At 46.1% G+C, this 23,873-nt stretch overlaps 1 protein-coding gene across 4 annotated transcripts in view; it reads right to left on the bottom strand.

Moving 5' to 3' along the window:
* Window positions 1–23,873, bottom strand: part of TRIO (trio Rho guanine nucleotide exchange factor) — a 394,215-nt gene that overhangs the window by 338,389 nt on the left and 31,953 nt on the right. Inside the window, exon 2 of one of the 4 annotated variants that reach the window (XM_090049849.1) lies at window positions 18,349–18,526. The exons of the other annotated variants lie outside the window; for them this stretch is intronic. The gene's annotated coding sequence lies outside the window, so the exon portion shown is untranslated. The remainder of the gene's footprint in view (window positions 1–18,348; window positions 18,527–23,873) is intronic. 4 annotated transcript variants of the gene reach the window in all.

Here is a 23,873-nt window from a genome sequence, read left to right as displayed (position 1 = left end):
TTTCTTATACTAAATCACTCCCTTTTCTTCTCCCCCTGACAATTCACATGCAGATTACAGAAGCTGCAATCCAACTGACTGTGTCCTTGAAAGGGGGGGATTTCAACTCTTGGTGACCTAGAGAGCTTTCTGAGCGTGCGTAATTAGCTGATGCATATATGCCTATCCGCCCTGCATACTTAAGTAGTTAATTATAATGCACATGCGACGGATGACGTGACGTAATCTCATGTATGTTTGTATGAACCGGAAATGAGTTGTAAGAGTTCCTGTTTCTGCACACGTGCCCAGGAGGAAAGAGATAAAAGCCAGCTAAGAGCTTTCCTCGGTGGCAGAGTAATCTGAGATTTTCTGTCTCTGCTCTGACCCTATTTGCAAATACACCTTTTGTGCTGCTAATAGTGTGTGCCTGAGAATTATTTGCGAGTCTCCAAAAGAAACGAACCGCAATTTTTGCATCAATAGGACTGTCTTAAATCTCTCCCACTGCTATAGCAGGGAAAATAGTAGCTGGAAGGTAAGTTGGACCCCTTGGCCTTTGCCCCCTGACTTCTTTCCCTGCAGCCATCTTGCCCCCCCCAGCACCTCCTCGACACCCAGCTCCCTGAAGCCCCTGCCCCTCCTTCATACCCCCTTTACTGTCAGAAACTGCTTGAAGTCTGTTCCAGCACATTGAGGCTCAGCCTTTGAAAAGTCGCGCAGTATTGTCAGTCCTGCTGATTGGCCAAACATGCAATGCAGCAGTTTTGATGCTGCTGATTAGCAAGACAGCAGATAGAGCTTCTACGTGCTCCATGCCTGAGAAGGAATCCAATCCCAGCTGGAACCAAGCTACCCCTGACAGTGGGGTAAAGTGGGGGAGGAGGGTAGAAGGGGGGCAGAAGGTGCAGAGAGCAAGCAAAAGGCTGCTATGGGTCTGGGTCTGACCCTGACCTGGGCTCAAGGCAAGTCAGAGCCATAGCAGCCACTGCCCCCTCCCACTTCTGCTTGTATGCAAATCTAAGACAAGGAGCTTTTTCTCCTATGCTGACTGGGGGTAGGGGGGGGACCTCATCTTAGATTCAAGTTAACACAGTAGTCAGACAGTAAAATGATTAGTACAGAATCTATAGCCAGTGAATAGAACTATTTTTCTCTTTATAGTGTAACAGGCTTACCTTTCAGAACTTGGGTCGAGTCCCAGGCTTGAGATTCTGCTGTTTTGATTGGTGGAGCCCATCCACCAATCAGGAGGCAGCAAGAGAAATAAAGTCATGCCCCTTTCCTGAGGGGAGGGAAAGAAGAGCTGCCCCGGGCCTGATTGAAGACTGCAGCATTCAGATCTGGAAGACTTCAGGGGCAGAGCCCTGGAGAGTATAAAAGGAGCTGCGTGCCCAACCCAAGGGAGATGTGTCAGGGACAGAGAAGAGAAAACAGCGGGGCTTAAAAGAGCTGCCCAGCAGGGTGAAACAGTAGCTCAGGACGAGCCCCTGAAGACTTCTATCAGCGCAGAGCAGCAGACGGCTCCAGCAGTTAGGCTCTCAGTGTGCAGCACAGCGTCCCAACCCTAGGATCTGCGTGAGGCAACTCTGGTCTGCAACCTCTGGCATGCAGCCAGAGACATGGTGCACAGGCTGGTAATCTGTTCCAGTGCTAAAAATCCTTACAGTACATTCAGGATGGTCTTTTAGGATGCTGTGAGGGTTGTTCATATTGCAGGCACAAACCATTTCTAACAAAGGGTCTTAAATTACTAAGGTTGGTTAAAGATGCCAACATAAGGAGCATATACTTTGGCTACGAGACCCTAGGTCTTTGAGAGGTTCTAATGACAAGGTTGCAGAAATATCTGGGGGGGGAGGCTGGAGAACCCATCTCCAAGATGATCTTTAAAAAAAAAAAAGCTGCTCCCTGACACAGCTACAAAACGATTAAAAACACTTCAAGCTGCAAGAGCAGTGCCAGTACCCAAGAAATGACTTGATTCACAGCAGTGACTTCCCATCTACAACACTTCAAAAAACATAAGTGCCCTCACTGACATGTCCTTTCTCTAGGTTTTCCTTTTGACCAGGATTAGGGCAGTCTACCTTCTTTTTCCAGGCCCTAACAACTTCCTATGCCAACTGGTTTTGAAATTTAAACCCAAAAGCCAGCTTCTATCAAGGCTTGCTTGGGAAAAAGGCAAGTCAGAGCAATCTTTCTTCCACCAGTCCCTACAGACCCTTAAAGCACGGATCTTGCATTTAACTCAAGTGTTACATCCTAGTATAGAGCAGTCCTATATCCTGGAGCCAATTAGTCACACTATACTATAAAAATTCCCTGTCCAACTGCATGTTGGCATGTAGTTTAAATAAGATTACAGCCAACCAAAACCAAAAACCTGTAAGTCACTGTCACCAAAAGTGTCTTTACCTGAAGTTCACATTACATTTTTTTTGACATCCCTTAGAAACAACAAAATGGACACCAATTCTTATTCTAACTACAGCAATAGTGTAATTTTGTTATTTTATGGCGGCAATAAATGCTATATGAAGCAGATGGGGGGGTTTTTTTGGCTGCTGTCAATTATTCATCTTCACACTCAGATATTCCATTATTTTACATATTGTAATCACTTCTTCCTTTGCTTTTTCTCTACTCATGTCATCTTGAAGCCTAATCTGTGGTCTGTAATTCCCTTTCACCACCCATTATTAATTTAAGAAGCTATCACCGTTCCTGGGAACCCACAAACTCCCACATTCATCATGCCATGATTTAAAACAAGTCTCAACACTTCATTTTATAGTCTCTTCGTGGTGTTCCCTGACACCACACAGGTACCCCGATCCTAGTTCTGTCAACAATTCGCGCTTCTATTGCCAATGCCTGGGAAAAGGATGAAGCCGCACAAAGTTACGGCATCCCTGAATTACAGTCACACACAAAATCCTTCTCAACAGAACCTTCAAATATTTTTTATTCTATTCCACTCTTCTATTATTTACCAACATACTACAGGGAAGCACCAAGACCTTTGCAATTTCTAGCCGTATCTGTTCTCACCTTGTTTTTACAAGTAGGCCTTTAATATGCAACCACGCAACTTACTATGCCACATCTTTATCCCTGCAGGACAATTAACAGCCAGTACCTCCAACTTAATATAACGGCATATGCAACCTAACAGAAACCAGTTTTACCCCCAGTGACAAATACTGTCCTCATTAATAGCTTTAGCATGCCATTCAATGTCACTTTCCAGAAATAGCTCATCCAGAATTCCTGCAGGGGACAAGATGACCTCTGAAGTCTCTTCCAAGATGACTTCCCAGATGACCTCTGTTGGGTTACATTCATATACTGTGCAGCCACACATTAAACTTCTGATCATCTGAAGCAGGTTCTTTGTGCTTTCAGGAGTATTACTAGGAGGCTCGCTCCATGCATATGCAACTGATTGCTCTTGCAAAAGCAGTTCCCCCTTGAAACCTTATTTCTAACTATGTTGCCTGGAATCCTGTATTAGGAATAATCAAGACTGTGCTTAGTGGCATGAGCTATTAAGTCCACTTGCTAGTAGGAAATCAACCTGGGGCCAACCATTCTGAGCCATATACAACAGCCATAATTTGTTCCAGCTGAATTACTTGAGAAAGGATAACATTTAATATTATACAGCCTTTTTACTCATCAATTTGTTAATGAATACCCAGTTAAAATAAACCTTTAATAATAAACAGTACAAAGAAGTAGCACATTATCCAAATACAAGACAACTTTGAATTTAAGACGACCTCTCCCCAGGTAATTAAATGCTATATGTGGAAAATTATACATGTTATAATTTTCCACATACAGGATTTAATTATTGGAAGGCCACCTTAAATTATCCTCCCATCCCTTGCACCTGTCCCTCCCAGCCACTTAAGACCTCACACTAGTCCCTGCCCCCCACAACCCAACCGCCACTCCCCACTTACACAAGTCAAGTCCAGCCAGGGCCACATAGCACACAATGGCTCTGGTCTCAGCCTGCCAAGGCACCAGCAGAGGTGGCAGCTCAAGCATTCAGCAGCTGCAGTTCCAGCCTCAGGTGAGGGCCAAAGCAGCCCCCCTGCCACTGGACAGTCACCCCCATGCACCCCCCTCACACCACAGTCTCCCCTGCACTACCCCCACCACATACTCCCTTCCCTGTGCTGGCCCTGGGCCACACACCATGCCGTTTCCCCTACACTCGCCCCACCACACAACCTCCCCTGCACTCTCCACATCACACAAGCCATTGAAGTTCCCCCCCTCCCCTGATAAGGGTTTTTCTTACCCATGTTGAATGGGGTGGAGGTAGGGAGGCAGCACCTTAGTCATGGATTTGAGGCAAGGTACCTGCTCCTGAATATGTAGACTTGCTGCCAGCAGATGACCAATCTAGTGATGGCTACAGCTGTGTTTTAGAATTGTCCAATATCGACCCTAAAATTCAATTTTTAATATTTGAATTTTATATGTAGTAGGCACCAAGCAACAACTGCATACAAGAATGAATGCGCACCAAAAGTCTATCAAAGCCAAGAACAGAACACCAACTGCCTCCAATCTCTTGGGCCTAATCCTCAAAGGGAATTTATAAACCACTTTTCACAGATGAGCCTATGAACTTCACTTCCTCAGCCACCTAGGTACAGAAACTCATGCACTCAATATAGACATTGGAATTCTCATACATGACAACCTGCTGGACATCTGACTCCCCAGGTACCTCTTCACTTTTACCTAAGCTACTACATCTCCCTTCGCCCCTACACCCCGGCCTGTCCCTCACCCCCTAACACCTCCATTTCCATTGACTGGTTTACTTGCCTGCATTGCATGCCAGCCTCTGGCTACTTTACTATTGCTTCCATCCAATAATAGCACACACACCAACTGCACATGCTTCCTAAGCCTGACAAAGGCTTTTTCAACCCAAAAACTGGCATCCCAGGCAACTAAGCTGAGGTCACCTGGACCCTCACAACTCCACTGCAACCAGCAAGCCTCAGGCCTGTCAAAGACATGATAGGGTCTGGGCTCTACCCGGCCAGGAATGTGCATGTGGTGACTAGAGATTATGGAGCCTCCTACCCACCTTCCACCAGAGAGGCCCTCAGTCCTAGCATTTCCTGGGGCTACACCACACCACCAGCAGTCCCACCAGGCCTCCCGACCCTAACAGAGTGCAGTTTAGTGGTCATGCCCAGGACCTGAGGCCTCCTCCTTCTCCATAACCCCAGCCTATACCTCCAAGTTTGTCCTGGCACAGGAGCTCAGCAGGGACATGTTCTTCCCCTGCTGGATGGTGATGCAGCGAGTGCTGCCTCCACGGCATTAAATGGTTTTTAAAAAATAAAAAGAACAGCCCAGCCAAGATTGACAATGAGCACAAAAAGTATCCAGGTAAGAGACAGGGGCCTGGATAGTCCTGGGATTAGAGGGGGCCGTGCATACATCTTCAGGAGGCCTTAAATGCCTATACACTAATGCTCAGAGTTATTATATACACTTCATGGTGTTTTTTGTCTTTGCCTAGGTGTGCTGGAAAATCTATGTCTTCTGTAATGTTATCTGAGTTCTGTAATATATGTAAATAAGATAATTGTATGTATGTGTGTAATAAAATAAAAATATATAAATGTATGCATGCATTCCTATATAAATTCTATATTATAATATGCAATATGATTATGCTGCGCTTCCATGCACAGTGAATGGAATGCACCATGTGAGAGAAAGCACAGATTTAAAAAGAATCAAAGAAGACTAACAAAACCAAAAAGAGGATTTTGGGGGAGGAATACACTGAAAGGAATGAATGAATGAATATAATAATAAAATAAAAGGGTATAGAATGCAAAAGGTATCGATGAATCCCACTTGCTAGGCTAGCAAGTAGGAAATGAATTGTTGTCCATCTGCTGAGCTACTGGAAGATACAGCTCAGTAACTGACCCCAAAGCAGACAGCGGCTCAGTTCAAGCAATGCTGCTTTTTATGCTGTTTTTCAATCCCTCCCCCAGGGCACTGGGATTGGAAGGGACCCCAGGGAAAGATCAGTCACTGGCCAGCTACACAGTCAATATGAGAGCAGTCCTTCCTCCCTCTTCCCCCTCCCTCTCCTTACTTTGTTGCCCTGCAAGCAAGCCCAGCTTCAGCTTTGAAACATTTCAAATGCCCTTGTTTCGTTTCAAGGCTGTTTTGAAGTCCTTCGTTTCATTTTGATTTCGCTGTTTCAAGTTCAAAATGAGCGAAACAGAGTGCTCTCAAGTTGGCAGGGGCAGAGCTTCATCCTGGGCAGACAGCAGTGCCTGCCCGCACACCTGCAAGGAGCTCTGCACCACATAGGCTCCCAGCCAGACTGTACCCCATACCCACACATTTCTGAGACCCCCATTATAATTCCCAACAGCTGACCAGGACCAGGCTTTGAAATCCAACTGTCCCAACCAAAACAGGACATATAGCCACCTTAACTTTTAGGGACAAGATTTTCTACGAAAACTAATTTTCTCGCTTCTGTTTGTACAGAGAGTAGCCAAATTGCAGAAGTTTTTACCCGAGCTTCTTTAATAATTGGCACTCCTCCTCCTAAGCTTTTCTTCCCCCTCTCTCACTACTTTTCTGCAACCTCAATTATCTATACATAAGTACTTATCAGAACTTAACATTTTCCTGGTATGCTACCTCCAAGGGACTCAGTTCAGAGAACGGGGACTGAAAGTACCGTGCAGTCTGGTAGTCACAGTCTAGTATAATATACCCCATTTCAAGATTCTTTCCATCCTTGAACCCTGACCTTCACCCATACTTGACATTCAATTTTCTGTACAATCCTTTAATTCAGATGCCCTCACTTGAAAGATTTGGTCAAAACAGACTTTAAAATGAGCCCACTGCATATTATATTATTCTGGTGAATTATATGCTTTTTTAAGGAAAAATCATCTAGAGTTATCTAGAATTAAGGTGAGTCTTATACACACAGGCTATGCAATGAGAAATTGAGGCTCTGTAATAGAAGTTAATGGTAAATCAAATTTAGATAGAAGGCTTGTTTTCTCCACAATTATATCTAGGGAGCTACCTAAATCATGGCTTTGGAATTTTTGCATAAACCACAAAACACAACAATCTCTGCAAAAAAAAAAAAAATGGCACTGGCCACAATTTACCAGAAAAATCAAACAAAAAACCCAGCTTACTGAAAATAATATGCTGGCTCCCCAGTGAGAGCCAGGTGTCCTCGCTGCCACTATGAGCCACCTTGCAGCCCACCCAACAAGAGAAGGCACAGGCTGGTGGGGCAGCAAAAAGGCTGCCAAGATGGCAGCTGTCCCCTCATGCCTCTCCACCAACCAGCACTGAGAGGTAGGGACACCACAAAATAACTGCAAAATCAGGTTTTTGGGCCTCAACTAAGTCATAAAATTTGCTTTCTCTTGCCACAAGTTAGGTAGGTCCCTAGTTATATCTTTGGGGTTGGAGTATATCTTAGTGATGCATAACACTGTAGCAAAAGTGAATGTAGGCACCTGGCCATCCTAAGGAGTGGAGACTTCCATCTCGCAGCCACGGCTGTGTTGCAAGCTCCAGCTTGCACTGGCAACAGGCTGCCAACCCCTGGTTTATGGCACATTCATAGACACACAGATCCATGACAGTTTATGATATGTCTGCTAAATGTCACTAATTAACTGTGTCGTCTGGGTTAATTCAATTAAAAGTTAGAAGTTTAAGTTCCTTTTTAGGGGTGCACTGATAGGGATTTTGGAGGCCAGTACCTATAGCCAATTTTTAAGGAGGCATATTGGCTAATCCCAATCGGATTTCTGTATCTATGCAGGCTGGCAGCTTGAAAAGCTGCGTCCGGCTGATAAGTCTGATAAGTGTTCCTCACCACCGATGTGCTGTGCTACATGCACTTATCAGCCAAATTATTGATCACATCAGGCCAATTTCTGATACGGTCAATTTTCGTCACATTTTCTTTACATTGGTCCAATATCAGATCAGCACCAATCTCTATTGGTGCACCTCTAGCTTTTTTCTTTCCATTACTATTTTATTAGGATTATCAGGGATTCAGCTTTCCTGTTTACTATGGAAAAATGCAGTAAAACACAGATTTTTCTCATTTTCTGAGAAAGGCATGGATTTTCTTTTTTAAATGAGAAAGATATAAGACCATGGGTTTTCCCTTGCAGACTGGTAAAGTTCTAGCCTGCAAGGGATGGGGGGAGCAAGAGAAGGGCAGTCAAGCAGGGGGCACCGTGTGCACGTGCACATGTACACATGCACATGGCTGCCAGGCAGCCTGGAAAGTAGCTCCCCACAGGTCAGCCTGGGGGCTGGGAGGTTTGAGGCCCACCCCCCACCCAGTGAGGGAAGGAGTTGGGCAGAACTGGGCTGGGGCTGCTGCCCAGCTGGGGCAGTGCATGGGGCTCAGGGACTAGAATGTGCAATTGCAGGGCCCACATAGGGAGCAGGACAGAGCCACACATCAGGGTGTGGCAGGGGGGACTGGCTCCCCACAGCTGTATGCATTCCTGGTGAGCAACAGGGGGAAACATGCCCCCAAAATTTGTGCGTGAGGCAGGGCAGGCAGCCCACTGTGGCCTCAGGCTCCAGGCTCCGCTGCCCTCCCCCCAGGGCCTCCACAGCTGCACAATAAGGCAAGGTAGTTTAGTGCCGCTGCCACAAGCCCCATGTTGCCACAAGCCCCCATGAGGCACCTCCTGCCCACCCACCAGCAGCAGGGTTGGCAGCATATACAGGGTGTGGTGTGGTGTGGTGTAGACGCGCACACACACACACACACACGCATGTGGGAGAGATGTAAAATGCATATTGTGGGGGTTTTAATGAGAGAATTTGCCATTTTTATCAAAATCCCTGATGATTATGAATAGATAACAGATATTTATACCCAAGTTTATGTCTATGCACACCCTAACTTCTTCCAGTAGTATCTTGTCTGCATTTGCAACTTACATTTCTTTTCCTTTTGCATTTTATTGTAGTTCTGACCTGCAAGTACTCACACATCTATCAGTAACATATGTAAGTTTATTTCTTCTGTAGAAAATGTACACTGACAGCCTCAGTGCCTACAGTCTGCTCCTTCTCTACACACAAAGGTACAGGCAAGCAGTTACAAATTACCTCATCTGTATTTTTAGCTCAAATTTAACCTACAGGAAGCACTGTTAGTAGTTAAGTTAGTAGTTGTAAGTAAAATAAGACCAAGGCTCTGACTCACTCATCACGTCACCTCATTTTGAGAGTTCTATTTGGAGTGGATTCAGAATATTCCGACGTGAAAACATACAAATTTATTTTCCAGAATTTTGTAAGTATGTCCAATATTTTAAGTGCTAACAACATCTGAAAAGCAGATTTGATATATTAATTACAAACAAAGTTAACTCAACTTTAAATAAGTTGTTCCCTTTTAAGAAACTGAAGTCAATTCAAGTTTCAGCCAGGTTTTGTAGTGCTTTATTATTGTTACCCTTGGAGTTTCGTTGTACTTCTGAATTGCTGTAGAGATTTGTATGCGACAAAAACTCAGTTGCAGAATAAGCACATCTCCATGCTCACTGCCTCACCAATATTAGTCCTTCCAGTGATACACACACAGCAACAGCAGCAAACAAGCTTAGTAATGTTAGAAACAAATTCCACTATTTTTACCATCTGGCCAACACCCTCCAGAACTCTCAAACAGGGACAATCAGCAAATGACAGAGGAAAAATTAAAGCTGACTTACATCAGCTTAAAGCTCAACTTCCTATTCCAACTATAATTTTCAATAAACTGATTAATCTTAGAATTCTTAAAAATTAAGAGTAATGATTCTTTAAAAATTAGAGTAATGATACTCAAGAGTGACTTGCGTTGAACTTTATTACAGAGAAAGGGACCATTGGCAAAAATCCTTCTCACGACAATTGTTTTTAGTATTCATAGGTGATTATTTGGCCATATCTTTCCAAGCTGTTGCTTACATACAGTGAAGGAAATGGAAGTCTGCCAAATACTAGGGCTTGGGATTCTCTGCTAGACAGGGTCACTGTGACATTAGGACTTTATTCATCATATTACTTTTATACACCTTTTTATGTTTTCTTGCCATTAAGCATGAGCCCTTGAAACAACTTGGACCTTTTTAAACTACTACTTTTGCTTACAAAGGTCATTATTAACATTTTGAAAGTAACAGTAACGTTTTGCTTTTTATAAGGAAAATAAGCCCTTTTTTGGCTTAATTATTTTTAATATTACTGTAGCAGGGCACCAGGGTGCCTGCTACTAGCAGGAGGAATAGGGCTGCTGAAGCACCCTGGAGCACTACAGATGGGGGTTGCTAGGGCAACCAGGCAGGTCATGTGGTCAGGAGGGGGCAGGGCCAGGCCCTTATAAACAGCTAGGCCAAAGCCTAGCTAGCAGTTCCCTTCTGGCAGCCGCAGGAGCAGGAACTCTGTGGCTGGGCTGAGCTGAGCGGCCAGAGTTGGTGGTTGCAGCCTTACCTTGCTGACCGGCCGCAATGATGCTAGGGAGGAGTGAACCCTGAAGAGAGGTAGGGTTGGGAGCCCTAGAGGGGCTTGGAGTTTGCATTATGAGCAGGGAGGCTCTGTGTTGTTTATGTTATAGCCAGGTGGCTCGGGTTTCGGTTATAGTTACACCGGAGGACCGGGTGAGGCTGTAAGGGTGAGAGGAGGCCTCACAGGAGCTCCCCAATAATTTGGGGGCCCCACGTGCCCAGTAGTGGCACACTGAGCGGTGCCAGCGGGGCACTGCTGTTTGCACCAGAGAGGTGTGGTGTTACCGGAGTGGCGTGGTGTACGGGGTTTTGCACCCCAGCCCATGAGGGCCACAGTTTGTCCAGTGGGGCAAATGACCCAAGAAAGGGTCACAGGGCCAGGCACGGCTACGGCCACCTGAGCCCCCAGAGCGGGCACAGCGCGAGGGGCGTGGTATAGGCCCCAGAGCGGGCGGCAGGCACAGCGAGCGCGGCCAAAGACCCTGAGAGGGGCGAGAGAGGCCCCAGAGGGGGCAACAGACCCCGAGAGGCACGGCAACAGACCCCGAGAGGCGCGGGAAAGCCCAGAGGTGGGCAAAAGGCCCTGAAGGGTGGGGTGCTTGAAGAGTACCTGGGCGAGGCAAGCCCAGGGGCGCTGGTGGGGAGACAGGCCCAGAGGCACCAGACAGGGCATAGGGACACAAGGACCGGATATTGTCCACAAACAGCTGCGAGGCTTGGGGCGTGCTAAAGGGGAGGTTTGGAGGCACGCATTTGCCCATAAGGCTGGGGTGTTCGGGGCACCCTACATGTAACGGAGGTGATACCAACGAGCGGTTATGGTGGAAATAGGCAGCCTCCCTTAAGAACAAAGACGTGGCGGGCGAGTAGAGGGTGCTGGACCACCTTAACTAGACATGGCAGGGGGTGCTAGCGGGATCACAGCCGCCCCTGCGCCCCACCCCATGACAATTACCTATCAAGTGACCCGCAAAGAATACAGGTCTAGCTTAAAAATACACTTCTAAAATTGAGAGTGAAGTCTGGGTCATCAATTCTTAAAGAAAGTTGACTATTTTATTGCAGGGAAAAGGATTTACATGGCCAGAAATATTTGCTTAGGTTATTTAATGGAAGAATTACTTCCAGCCCCCTCTGAAACATGGCTGTATAACAATTGGGTCATTGCTCATTCTGAAATACTCATTTTTTGTTCTTACCGAACATGCAATCAAATATGATAGCTCATGGAAGGCAACTCCATCTAGAAGAGCATGGAAGCTTTAGGCTTTCAGGCTCTCCTAAGAACTAAGATTCTTAACAGCAGTATTTGTTTTAAAGTCAAAGCGTGACTTTAAACAACACCACTTTCATCCACATGTAGTTTAAAACAAAATGAAACAAAAAAACTTCAAGACAAATCGACTGAATTAAACTAAACCCTTTCTTATTCTGTGAAGAATCAAGGAAGTCTATGCTACTATATTGGTAAGGTAAGCTCGTAGTCTTGTAGTCACAAGTCAAGGTATTAGGAACAATCAGCATGTTGAAACAAATCATTTTTTAGGTCACTGAAAACATTAGACTAGCCTAATGTTTTTTTAATCCTGAAGTGGTCTCAATTCTTACTTTATTACCTACATTTCTAGAGCCACCCACCTTAATGCCAATTCACCTCACCACATATATTTGGTCTCTTCCTCTCATAGTTCTCATTAGTTACAAATGTTCAGACATTAACTGCCCAGCTGCGAAAGAGTGGTCTAAGATGTTCCGCAGAAGTGACTGCTTAAAAACTTCTTAAACAGTATTAGATTCCTTTCTGAAAAAGCTGAGCCCACCACATTTTAAGGTAACTAAAAAATGGCTTCCCTGCTAACACTAGACAATTGTAATGTCAGCCTCAAATATTCCCGTCTCTGAAGCAGGGAAATATAAAACAAAAGTATGCAGTATTCTCTAATTCTGCAAGTATTTCTAATCAAGCTCCACAAGCATTAAACCGCTTCAGGCAACAAAGCAGATTACATAGCAAAGTGCTCAGCAAATAGTATCTTGTAGTTTGTATCCAAAATGCCATACAAGCAGCATACAATATTTTTCTTCCAATAAGGGAAATACAGGATTCTTATATACTATGTTCCCATTTTAAAAGAGCTGTTGCAAAAATTCTGAAAAGAAACAGGGCTGCAGGCATAGCTGTTTCCTGCAGCAAATAACATGTTGTGTTCCTGGTATAGTGTTTAGCTTCCTTTTATTTTGAAGTCTTTTGTTTGAAGTCCAAAAAGGGTAGCAGATTGAGTTATTATCTACCTACAGTTTATATGTTGCTCCTTAAGTCTTATCTGTGTACTGTCAGCAAGAACACAATCCTTGATTACTAGATGGGACACTCATGCTATTTCCATAATGGTCATTAGAACTCAAAGTGTTTGATGAGTCCCATGAAACTACAAATTTTAAACACCCTCCTCCTTTTCTTAAACAGTGCAATGGTAAGGCTTGGTCTATCTTTCAGAGGCTATTGATGCTTCTACTATGGCAGATTTTCCCAATACAGTTCAAGCTCTGCTGATGTGAGATGTTCAGCCAGAGGGACTGAATGACAAGCCTGTCAACAAAGCAAGGTCCATCCTTGGATATTCCCAGCAATAAGATCAGCACTGTTAGCCAACAAAGGTCAGCTTGTCGAGCGCTGGCAAGCACAGGTAATCCTAGCACGTGGTTTTATTTCACAGTTGTGCCAGTGCTCATTTGTATCTTTTCCTCAAATAATCCTACTCCACTTGAACAGATAACTTCTTTGAGCTCAGGGATATATTTGGTAGCTGTGCTGGTCTGAGACAAAAAGAAATGCAAAACTCAAGAACTCTTGGTTCAAAGATGATACCTTTTATTCGACCAACTAAGGAATCACAACATTTTTTTTTTTTCCTGCAAGCTTTCGGGCACACGCACCTTTCCTCACGCTCAGGGAAAATTTAAAAATGGTAAAAAGTCCTCATATTTAGAAAATAAACTTTGTTTTTCCACAGAGATAGCTGAAGGTGGAAGTCTGTTCCTCTGGGTCCATGTGGTTCTAGCTATAGTGAGCGTCTTTGAGAGTTTTTGTGCAGATGAGGCAGGATTCCTTCCCTGATGGTGTCAGATGGCAGACAGACAGGGAAGTTTAGAAATCTGTCTTGTTGCTCAGCAATGAAGTTTAAATAAATAATTTTTTAAAAATGGCTAAGATTTGGCATCCTCCATGCTTATGGGATGTATTTGGTAGCCATGGTGGTCTACCATATCTGCACATCAAAGAGCAACTCACAAAGACAGATTCTCATGGACCCAGAAGAACAGACTTCCACCTTCAGCGTCCTCTGTGCAAAAATGAAGTTTATTTCCTACTTATGGGGACTTTTTATCATCTTTAATTTTCCCTGAGCCTGAGGAGGGGCCTATGTACCCAAAAGCTTGCAGAAAATTTTTTTTTTTTTTTGGTAATTTCTTAGTTGGTCTAATAAAAGGTATCATCTCTTACCCAAGAGTTCTAGATTTTTGCATTTCTATTTGAGCTCAGCTTTTTTTCAGTACAACCTAAGTTCAGCTTATTGATGTCTCTGCCCTTGAGCACTAATACTCAACCTCAAGGTTCCTTCACTGTATAGTGTTCTCCAAATGCAGAAATTATACCCAGATCTAAATCTACTAGTTGTTTCCTGTTAGATGCGTCATCTCCTTACAGCTAAATGTTAACCTTAAAGCTGGAGATCATCACCATTAGGGTGACTGTATTTGGATCTTGGGGAGCACTGGATTTGTAGCTGAATAAAGGCTTTAATCTGTGGCTCAGCAAAGCTGCTGACCACAAGGCAGAACGCTATATTAAAAATAACATTGTGAGATGCTTAGGCAAGCAGTTTCCTAACAATTTGGTAGTGTGTAGGATATACAATTCATTGTGTAAAAGGAACAGAATGTAGACCATCAGTTATCGTTAGGAGACAAGCAGAAGCAAGACATGGGAGATGTAGAGTCAGCAAGAAACAGCAATTGCCCAAAAGGAGCCGGGTTCACGGTCTTACACATGTGCTTGTAGACTCCAAGATGAACATGGGTGGGCAGCGTGGGGAGGCAGTTAGGAAGGCCAACCGCACCTTGTCATGCATCCACAGATGCACCTCAAGCAGGTCCAGGGAGGTGATCCTCCCCCTGTATGTGGCACTGGTCAGGCTGCAGTTGGAGTACTGCATCCAGTTCTGGGCGCCACACTTCAAGAGGGATGTCGACAGCATGGAGAGGGTCCAGAGGAGGGCCACTCGTATGATCAGGGGACAACAGGGCAGGCCCTATGAGGAGAGGCTGCGGGACCTGAACCTGTTCAGCCTCCACAAGAGAAGGCTGAGGGGGCATCTTGTGGCCTGTTATAAACTAGTCAGGGGGGATCAGCAGGCATTGGGGGAGTCACTGTTCCCCCAAACACCGCCAGGAGTGACCAGGAATAATGGTCACAAGCTGGCAGAGGGTAGGTTTAGTTTAGGTATCAGGAGGTGCTACTTCACAGTCAGGGCAGCTAGGGTCTGGAACCAACTTCCAAGAGAAGTGGTGCAGGCTCCTACCCTGGGGGTTTTCAAGAGGAGATTAGATGAACATCTTGCTGGGGTCGTTTGACCCCAGTATTCTTTCCTGTCATGGCAGGGGGTCAGACTAGATGATCTGCTCAGGTCCCTTCCGACCCTAGAAACTATGAAACTATGAAAAAGGCATGTAAATGAGTAAAATGCATAGGTAATTCCAGGTTAATGAAACAAACAGTAAACAAAGGCGGAGCTTGAGGTAGGAGGGAATATGGGTGGAACAAAGGTGAAGTAAATGTTGATGAGTATGAAACAAGGTGTATAAATATGGAAAAAACTAATGTTCACTGCTGCTCCCTGGGTTTTTGGGAGCTCGTCCAAAGCTGTCTCCATTTTGAATAAAGCTGTTGTGAGCAATGTGTGCTGGTGTTTGCTCCCTGCACAACTGGATCCCTGGCAATCGGATCGTCATCTCCCTAGTTGTTGGGCACCACATGGAGTCAGGGTCTAACAATCACAAATCGCCTGGCTGCTTGGGCAAAATATGGAAGGAAAGATTACTTCAAGATGCAGCATGCCATCTGCTTTAAACTAAGCTAAATAAATAGACTATACCTTTTGTCTAGCCATATTTATGGGAACTAATTATTTTAATTCATTTCACTTTAAACAAATTTATAAGCATTTACCATTACAGAACTATTCACAGCCCTTCCCATCCATCTTTTACATGCTTGCGCCACCTGTTTCTGCTGTGATGACCAGTTTAAAACCTAATTCTAAGACGTAGTCCCATGGGGCAGCTGATCTTTAAGTGGTTCAAGCCACAGCCAAATTTTCACCCAGCCTACCATGATCTACAGGTAGTACCACAGCTATTCCAGGTACTTACACGTACGTCCACTTTTCTACTGTATGTTTATTATATGTATACCGTCATGCTCCCAATTGGTTCTTCATTGCCATTCCTTCCTTCATGTTTTCTAAAAGTATTTACTCTTATCAACTGCAATAAGATGCTCAATTCACATTCAATAGACTGATAAAGTTTAGCTAAACATATTTCCTTAATGAAACATGATAAGCAAAGATGACTTACCTTACTAATAACATATTGTCTGAGTGTGAATACAAGCATACTGCGTTTATGCTGCATGCAGTATCTGCCTGGTGTACCTAACACTGACTACTCCTATAGGTAGGAGCTACCTATAGTTTACAGTATACAAAAATATCATGTGATTGTTTACTCAATTCAATAGGCTTAGACATTTCAGAAACGGCACCCATAGTTTCAGGGGGTAAGTCTTGGTCAGCAGAACGAAGGGCTTCCCCCATGGGCTTGTTTTCGGAACTATCCAGCAGCCCCAAAACCTTCTCCATGGGGATCACCTGTTTGATCACAGGTGAGGTGAGGTGTCAGGCACAGCTGGAGAGACCCCTGGAGGCTGGGCCGCTCCTTCCCCCCATGTGGTGGTCTTGGGAAGCAGAGAGGAGTCCTCCACATCAGATGGCTCCAGCTGTGCCCAGACCTTCCTCTTGCCTTTATGCCCAGAGGGGACCTCCACCCACTCAGCTATGAGGTGGTCCTCAGGTAGACGGGCTCCAGTAAGAGAAGGTGAGGGTTGGTGAGATGGGGCAGCCACAACAGGGGTATGACTAGGGGCAGCAGGGCTCTGCTCCCTCCTCCCCCCCCAGTTGCTGGTGCCCTCTCTAGGACTCCGCTAAACTTGGTTGGGGGGCAGGATCCCTTGAGTTCATGGGGGAGGCTCATAGTTGTGGCTGGGGTGCCAGGAGGTCTTGAGGGGGGTGGTGCACTGGTGGTAGGGGCACTCCTCTTTCCAGTGGGGCCCATGGATGCCCTCCCCACCTGGCCCATGGGGCACTCATGATGCAAGTGCCCCAGGGCACAGCACCAGAAGCACTGTAGGCCCCCCCAGTGTATGGAAAAATTTTCACAAGGGTCCCCAATAAGGAATTACCAGGTGCCCCTGAGCCTCCAGCCGCCAGCTGGATCATGACCTGGCGACAGAAAGAGCACACATGGTGGAGGCCAGGGTCACGGCACCCCAGTGAAAGGGCCACCACCAGGGAGATAACTCTCCACAGGGCTTGGAGCTGGAGGGGCAGAGCCCAACTGGGGATATAGGGAGGGATGGAGCTGAGGACCACCCTGATCCCCAACTGTGCTAGAGGCTCACGGGGGATGTACTCACTCTCCACCACGAGCCCCCTCTCCACCGCCTTTTGTGCAGTGGCCTCTGAGGCAAGAAAAAAGAACCTCTTGCCATGAAAACAGGAGACGGCCATGATCCTGAAAGGTCCCAATACCCAAGCCAGGGCCTGCACCCAGGTCTCAAAGTGCAGTTGGCATTTCACCCCATGCCTGCAGGTGAGTGCCAGAAAGGGAACCTCTCTGCCCAAGCTGGAAGGGCCAGCGGTGGAGGGTCCAGGCCCCCCAGCTTCAGGTTTCCCCACAGCTGCCTGTGCATAGCTGCGGTTCCCTCCCCAGAGGGCCACGTTGGTGGGGCCAGGGCTAGGGCTAGGTACAGTCTGAGTGGGTGTGCTGGCTGGTATAGTGCACCTGGTCCCCTCAGGCTCTGGTGGTCTAGGCTTTGGGGCAGGGCCCTTGTCCTTCCCAGCCCCACCTGTGGAAGGGGCTGAAAAGGAGCCCTTCCCCCTGCCCTTTCCCTTGGTTCCAAATGACAAGAGAGGGGGCTTGGGAACCCCTCATGGGGCCTGGCCAGGGGAGACCCCCTGGCCCTGTTGGCTCCCTATTGGAGTCCCACCTGCCCCTGTAGCAGGCTGCAGGCTTCTCCACCTCTGGAGGAGGTTGGTTGGATTCTGTCTCCAGGGTGGAGGCTGCATGGGCATGCATCCCCTTGAGGGCTTGGCTGGGATCCAACCCTATAGTGGGGGCTGCAAGAAGCTCTGTGGGGGCATCTGCCTACCCAGATGGTTCCTGCCTTGCCATTGTTTTCCCTGCCCTCATGCACAACAATAAAGAAAAACAAAATATTCCGTGGGGCTGGTGAATCTAGTAGAGGCAGACTGGGGTTACGGGGGAAAAGGAGGATAGGGAGAGAAGGGACTGAAGCTCCCTGAGATACAGCCCCACATGAAAAAGCCAGGAGGACTATGCTTTGAGAATGTGCAGGGGGGGAAAATGCACACACACAAGGACTGGCGAAACTCAAGCTGGCTTACTCAGCCACACAACAAACACCAGGGCAAGGGGAGTAGACCACAGGACTTACCACACAAGGGCAAAAACACACAGGGAAGACTGCTGAGGCAGATGAAAAAGATGGCTGGAGTGGTGGAGGGGCTTTGTTTGTGGAAGATCTGTCCAGAAGCCCCTCAGGACTCCAGCCGGATGCTCAGCAGCAGAGCAGTAGGCAGGAAGACAAATCAGGATCAGATGCAGTGAGGTAGCTGTGGGGGAGGGCAGGAACAGTCAGTCAATTAGGAAGTAATCCAGTGCAGGTGTGGTGTCAAGTGGTGCAGCAGGGAATCTCCCTCTCTCCTGAGAGAGAGCAGCAGCAGCAGCAGCGATGGTATGAGCTGTCCAGTTCAGCCACTCAGGGTGTGCTTCTGGTGGAGGTGAAGGTGGGGGCTGGCCGGCCAAGGCAGCTAGGGTAGGCAAGGCACCCTTAGGCTCCGGCAGTGATGGTGCAGGGAGGAGCTCACAGGCAGCACAAGTTCCCTCCCCATGCTGTCCCCCAACCATGGCTTGGCAGCAGGCTAGGCAGCAGGCCGGAACAGGGGTGCAGAAACTGGGGTACAGTCCTGGGGTGTGATGCCGTGCAGTGTGCCCCTCCCTGAAGTGGGGTAGCAAAGGACCACCCCCCTTGGGGGGGGGGCAGCAACAGGGAGTAAGGGAGTAAGTTGGCCACAACCCTTCCTGCAAAAGCTCTGAGACCAAGCCAGCAGCTAATAGTAGCCAGAGGTAGGAAAGAGCCTTGACATCTTCTCTCCAGAAGCTCCTGAAGCCAAGCTTCAGCAACAGCAACAGCAGCTGGGGACAGGAAGGGGCATGGCCAACTTCCTCCCAGAGGCTCCTCCCCAAGAAGCTTCTGAGGACAAGCAGCCCTCAGATGCTGGCCAGAGTAAGTTTTTATACTGCTGGGGACAGCACAGGTGCTGGCCCCGGGTTGTAGCTCCCCCTGGCTGCAGATCCAGAAGGAGCCAGGCAGAGTTATTTTGCCCCAAGTGGCACAATTTGCTCAACAACAAAGTGCATGTCCAAGCACGTGCATTGAGGGAAAAAGTCCCGGCTCAATTTGCACCACTTCCATTTGAGCTGCTGCAAGCGCATGTGCTCGTATGTATGCACGCACCCAGTGTATGCATCCATCTTCCCAACAAAATACAGAATGTTCCCAAATATTAATTAAGCTTATTTGAACCATCTACAACTAAGCATTTATGCAGTATGAATCCCAAATACCTAAGACTGCACCTCACGTGTAAATTACACTAGACTTTTGTTGCCATCAGAAGTATTTTACTTAGACAGAAATATCCTCGTAGAGGGGTGATCAACCACTGGGCTGTGGGCTAGATCCAGCCCATGCAGCAGTGTCATTTAGCCTGTGGGGCTCCCCACGGATCCAAAAATGTGGTGGCAGAAGAAGGGTGATAATTGCCGCAGAGGAAGGGTGATAAATTGCTGCTCCCCTACTGCCAAATTTCCAGAGCTGTGGGGAGTCCAGTAGGTTGAACAGTGTGGCCCTGCATGCTAGAACATGCATGGAAGATTGGGGAAATGCAGGGCCGGATCTGGGCCTTCAGGCCAGACCAGAGCAGGGTGGCAACCCCACAAGAGAGATCCCGCCTGCAAGGCCAAAGGGCAATTCTCAAAACAGCTATTTTGAAATAAAGCCATTTTGTGTGTGATGATCATTTACATTTACCCCATTGCTTCTCTACAAAAAACGGTTTTATTTCAAAACTACCATTACTTTCTGAAACATCCTTGTATTTAAGTCTGTAACTATAAGATGCCATTGAAGACTGAGTTTTATCTCAGCTTTGTATTTTGAAGAATTTCCATCTTGTCCCCTCATACCCTGTTCCCCAAATGGGGGACAGGGAATTTAATTACTTTAAATCTTCAATGCCTGTGACATTTAATCACTTTGTCTTCAACGCCTGTAAAAATGTTTTTTTGCCTACATTCCAAATCAGCCTTTTTTCTACAACCACAATGAACTATGGAGTACATGTTTAACATTTATTTATCAAGATATATCTGCATGTAGGCAAAGGATCTCAAACATCTATTACAACCTTTTCTCTTTATCTTTTACTGTTCAATAAACGATCTTTAGATGTAAAACTAAAGAGAACCATGATTCTGACATGACTTTTGTCAAATCTTTCACTGACTTACTGTCGTAGTAATTTTTCTTCCACGTTATCCTTTCTTAAAAGTGAAAATGTAGGTAACCTATAAAGAAAATGCCGAACTTCAATTACTATAATATCCATCTTAGAACTCTGAACTTTTGTTTCCTCCTGAGAAATTTTCTGGGTAAATGTCCAACTCCATTTGGAAGGACATAGGAACACACCATTTTACCCTGGTGCAGCATCCTTTCAGACAAGGATATATACTTATTACTAGCTCTACCCCCCAGACTATTAAAAAGGTTTGAACAAAATAAATTATCAGTTGTAATCAAGCAGTAGAAGAGTGACCTCCTAGTCTGGCACCTACTAGTACCATGACCCAATGGGAGAAGACACCCAAGGTGATGAGAAGCTCAATTTGCCAAATGACTCCAGTCATAAAAAGCAGACAGAAGATATCCAAAGACACGTCACAAAGGTGAAGTAATCTTCATTAACCCAGGCACAAAGGTGAAGTGATTAGATTTGTATTCCCCAAATGCATTTAGAATTGTGTAGTTAGAGGTGGACGTTCTTTGAAGATGGTCAAGGCAATCAAATTTCTACAGACAGCCACTACCTACACAGCCATATATTTGTCTCCAAGACTTACTCTGCCCCTACCCAGGCCTTCACTTCTGAATGGAATGTTGACCCAACCGTGCCTGAGTTAATTTGCCAAGCTTTGATACATGAAATCTGGAGCCATCTAGAGACTAAGTGCATGTGCCAGGTAAATAAGGGAAAGATTACAGACAACCAAATCAGAGATCATTGACAGGACTCCAAAAACTCCTGTTCTAGCTATGTACAGAAGGAACTTTACTTTTCATTTTTAACTATTTTAAGCTGCCTCCTCTCACTAACATCCTTTTATGAGGGGATACAGTATTTGCAAGCAAGTTCCCCACCCTTTTTAAAAGTGAGCCTTTTATGATTTGGAAGTATATTCCTTCCTACAGACTGTCAGCACTGAATGCCTATTCATCACATGATGCAACATTGCATTATGCCTCCTCCCACCTACCAGGTGACAGGTACTGGAGAAAAAGCCACCAAGAAGCCCTGGCCTGTACTCGACAAGGGAACAACTAAGCTTATTACCTCAAGCTTGTATGTGCACCTCAAGAAAAAGGCATAAAGACACCTGGATATGGTTCCCAGTTTTCCCTGGGCTATAGCAGTAAAATGCCAACAGAGACTTTCTGAAGTAAATGGGGTGAACACAAGGAAAAAGTTAACGATCATTCCTTCTTCCCTGCTGCTCAATGGTTGCTCGTAAACATCTGACATCATAGCTGTTTTCCACTACTGTTGTGAAGTCAGGCTACTCTAGACATTCAGGTAGAGGCATGATAGGAGCTGATGCATGATCCACACAATCATGCCTCCTGCCATACCATAGGCCTACAGCAGGAGGCATGATTGCTGCACCCAGCATCAAATCTGATCATACCTTGTTGCCAGTGCAGAGGGAGCCCAAGATTGTGATCCTGGGCTCCACCTGCACCAACACGTAGCCAACTCCCACAGTTGAAAGACTCGCAGCCAATGAAGCTGGCAGCTCAGGCAGCATCCCTTGTGCTGCTTCACCTGCAAGCCTCATCTGCAGGACTCCCAGCTACCACAGCACATGTTGCACCGCTGCAGTTGGGACCCCCGTCAGCTGATGGGACTCCCAGCCATAAGCGAGTATCTGGCCACATGTTCAATTAATGATGCAACAAGAATGAGCCACAAAGTTATTGCATGTTTGTTGTGGAATAACTTTGTGGCTTCTTCCTTGTTTTATCATGCTTAAACATGTGGCTGGGTCATAACTTAAGGCATGATTAACAGGTTAATCATGTGTTAAGTGTAATGTGTAGATGGGGCTTTACAGCCCTCATTTTATGCTAGGAGTAAGCAACCAGGCCCCTACCCCATTATTGAGAAGGGAGGGCAGAGCCCAGGGGGCTGACTGGTCAGACAAGCCCAAGCGTAGTTCCAAAAAGAGGGGGATAAGACTGGAACACGAACCACCAGAGCCACCACCAGCAGCAGCATCAAGGAGCCCTGAGGCTGCCTGAGATCGACCAGGGCAGGGGTCACCTGTAGAAGCCCAGGGAGGCAAGTGACCAGCAGCACTGGTGCCCAAGGGGCTCACATCAGCCCTAAGCACTGCCAGGGGCAGGCTCAAGGTGTCGTGGGAGAGTAGCAGGGTGCAGCATGGGGACCAGTGAGCCCAGAACAGGGCAGACTAGGCCCACAGCAGGCCGAGACAAGGCTGGGAACCATAAGGCAGTTCTGGCACAGTAGGCCTAGGCTGTAGGACCCAGCCAAGAGCAAAAGGAACCAAGGCCAGAAGGCCGAGTGCTGACAAACGTATCCGAGTGCCCCAGATGTTAGCTAGCCTATGGGCCAGTGGCTGGGACTTAGTTTGGGCACCTCCAAAGCAGCCTCCCTCAGATACAGAACACAACATCAAGTCATGGCAGGTGACAGAGAAGAGATATTCTCAGAAAAGGAAAATTAGCTGGGACTGGGCGGCCACCAGGTGGCATTTCAGTCCCCCCTCCTTGCCGCCTCTGGGATAGTGCCTTGTAACAGAATACCAGCTTCACCAATGCATCTCCCATAACACCAAAGATCTATCAATATAAGACACTTCTTTTAAAAGAAAATATTTCTTCAAAAAATGGGTGGTGGCTTTAATTAGAGCAAAATTTGATAATATTCCTATAGGTTGTAACTTTGTGAAGGGGCCTTAATTTTCTTTTTCTTTTTAAGGTCTTAAATTCAAAAGATATGTGGCAGAGTAGGCAATGCCCTGTACATTACTACACCTCCATTAGGGACTAGAAGCCTTTTTAAGAGTTTACATAACTGTTTCTTTGTCCCTATAACTAAGGAGCAAGTTGATAACAAAGATACAAAAAATAAAGCCTTGTTTACTTCTAAGAACGAACAGTTGTGTGCTAGTCTGTATGACAGCCTGACAGCTTTCTGTAGTCAAGCCATTTTAAAGCTGACAAACTGTCTTCTCTTCTACATGAGGACAATGATGACAAGCAACAATGTGCATTATAGAAAATACAACCCAGCAACGTGACCCAAAACAACAGCCAGCATGAGCCAGCTATGCACAGGTTGACATACTGCTTGTAACTCTGGATGCCTTGGTTATAGGAGTGCAGCAAAGGATCGCAGATAGAAATATTCTTGTCTTGTAGTTATAGTTCCCTAGTGCCAGCTTTTGTCTGTTAGTTGTGTTGTCTCTCCATCTTTTTATGTCATGTCACACAGGAAGTTATTTCTGCATTTTGCTATTTTCCCCACAATCATTTCGTTTTACCTACAGGACAATTTATTAAATGAAAATTGGCTGTTATTTCTGTTCTTTGGATAT

This window comes from Crocodylus siamensis, chromosome 5 (genome assembly GCF_052110815.1).
Source record: "Crocodylus siamensis isolate JL-2025a chromosome 5, ASM5211081v1, whole genome shotgun sequence".
NCBI lineage: Eukaryota > Metazoa > Chordata > Crocodylia > Crocodylidae > Crocodylus > Crocodylus siamensis.
Note: the sequence above shows the minus strand (reverse complement) of the source record. Positions and strands in the feature narration are given on the sequence as shown.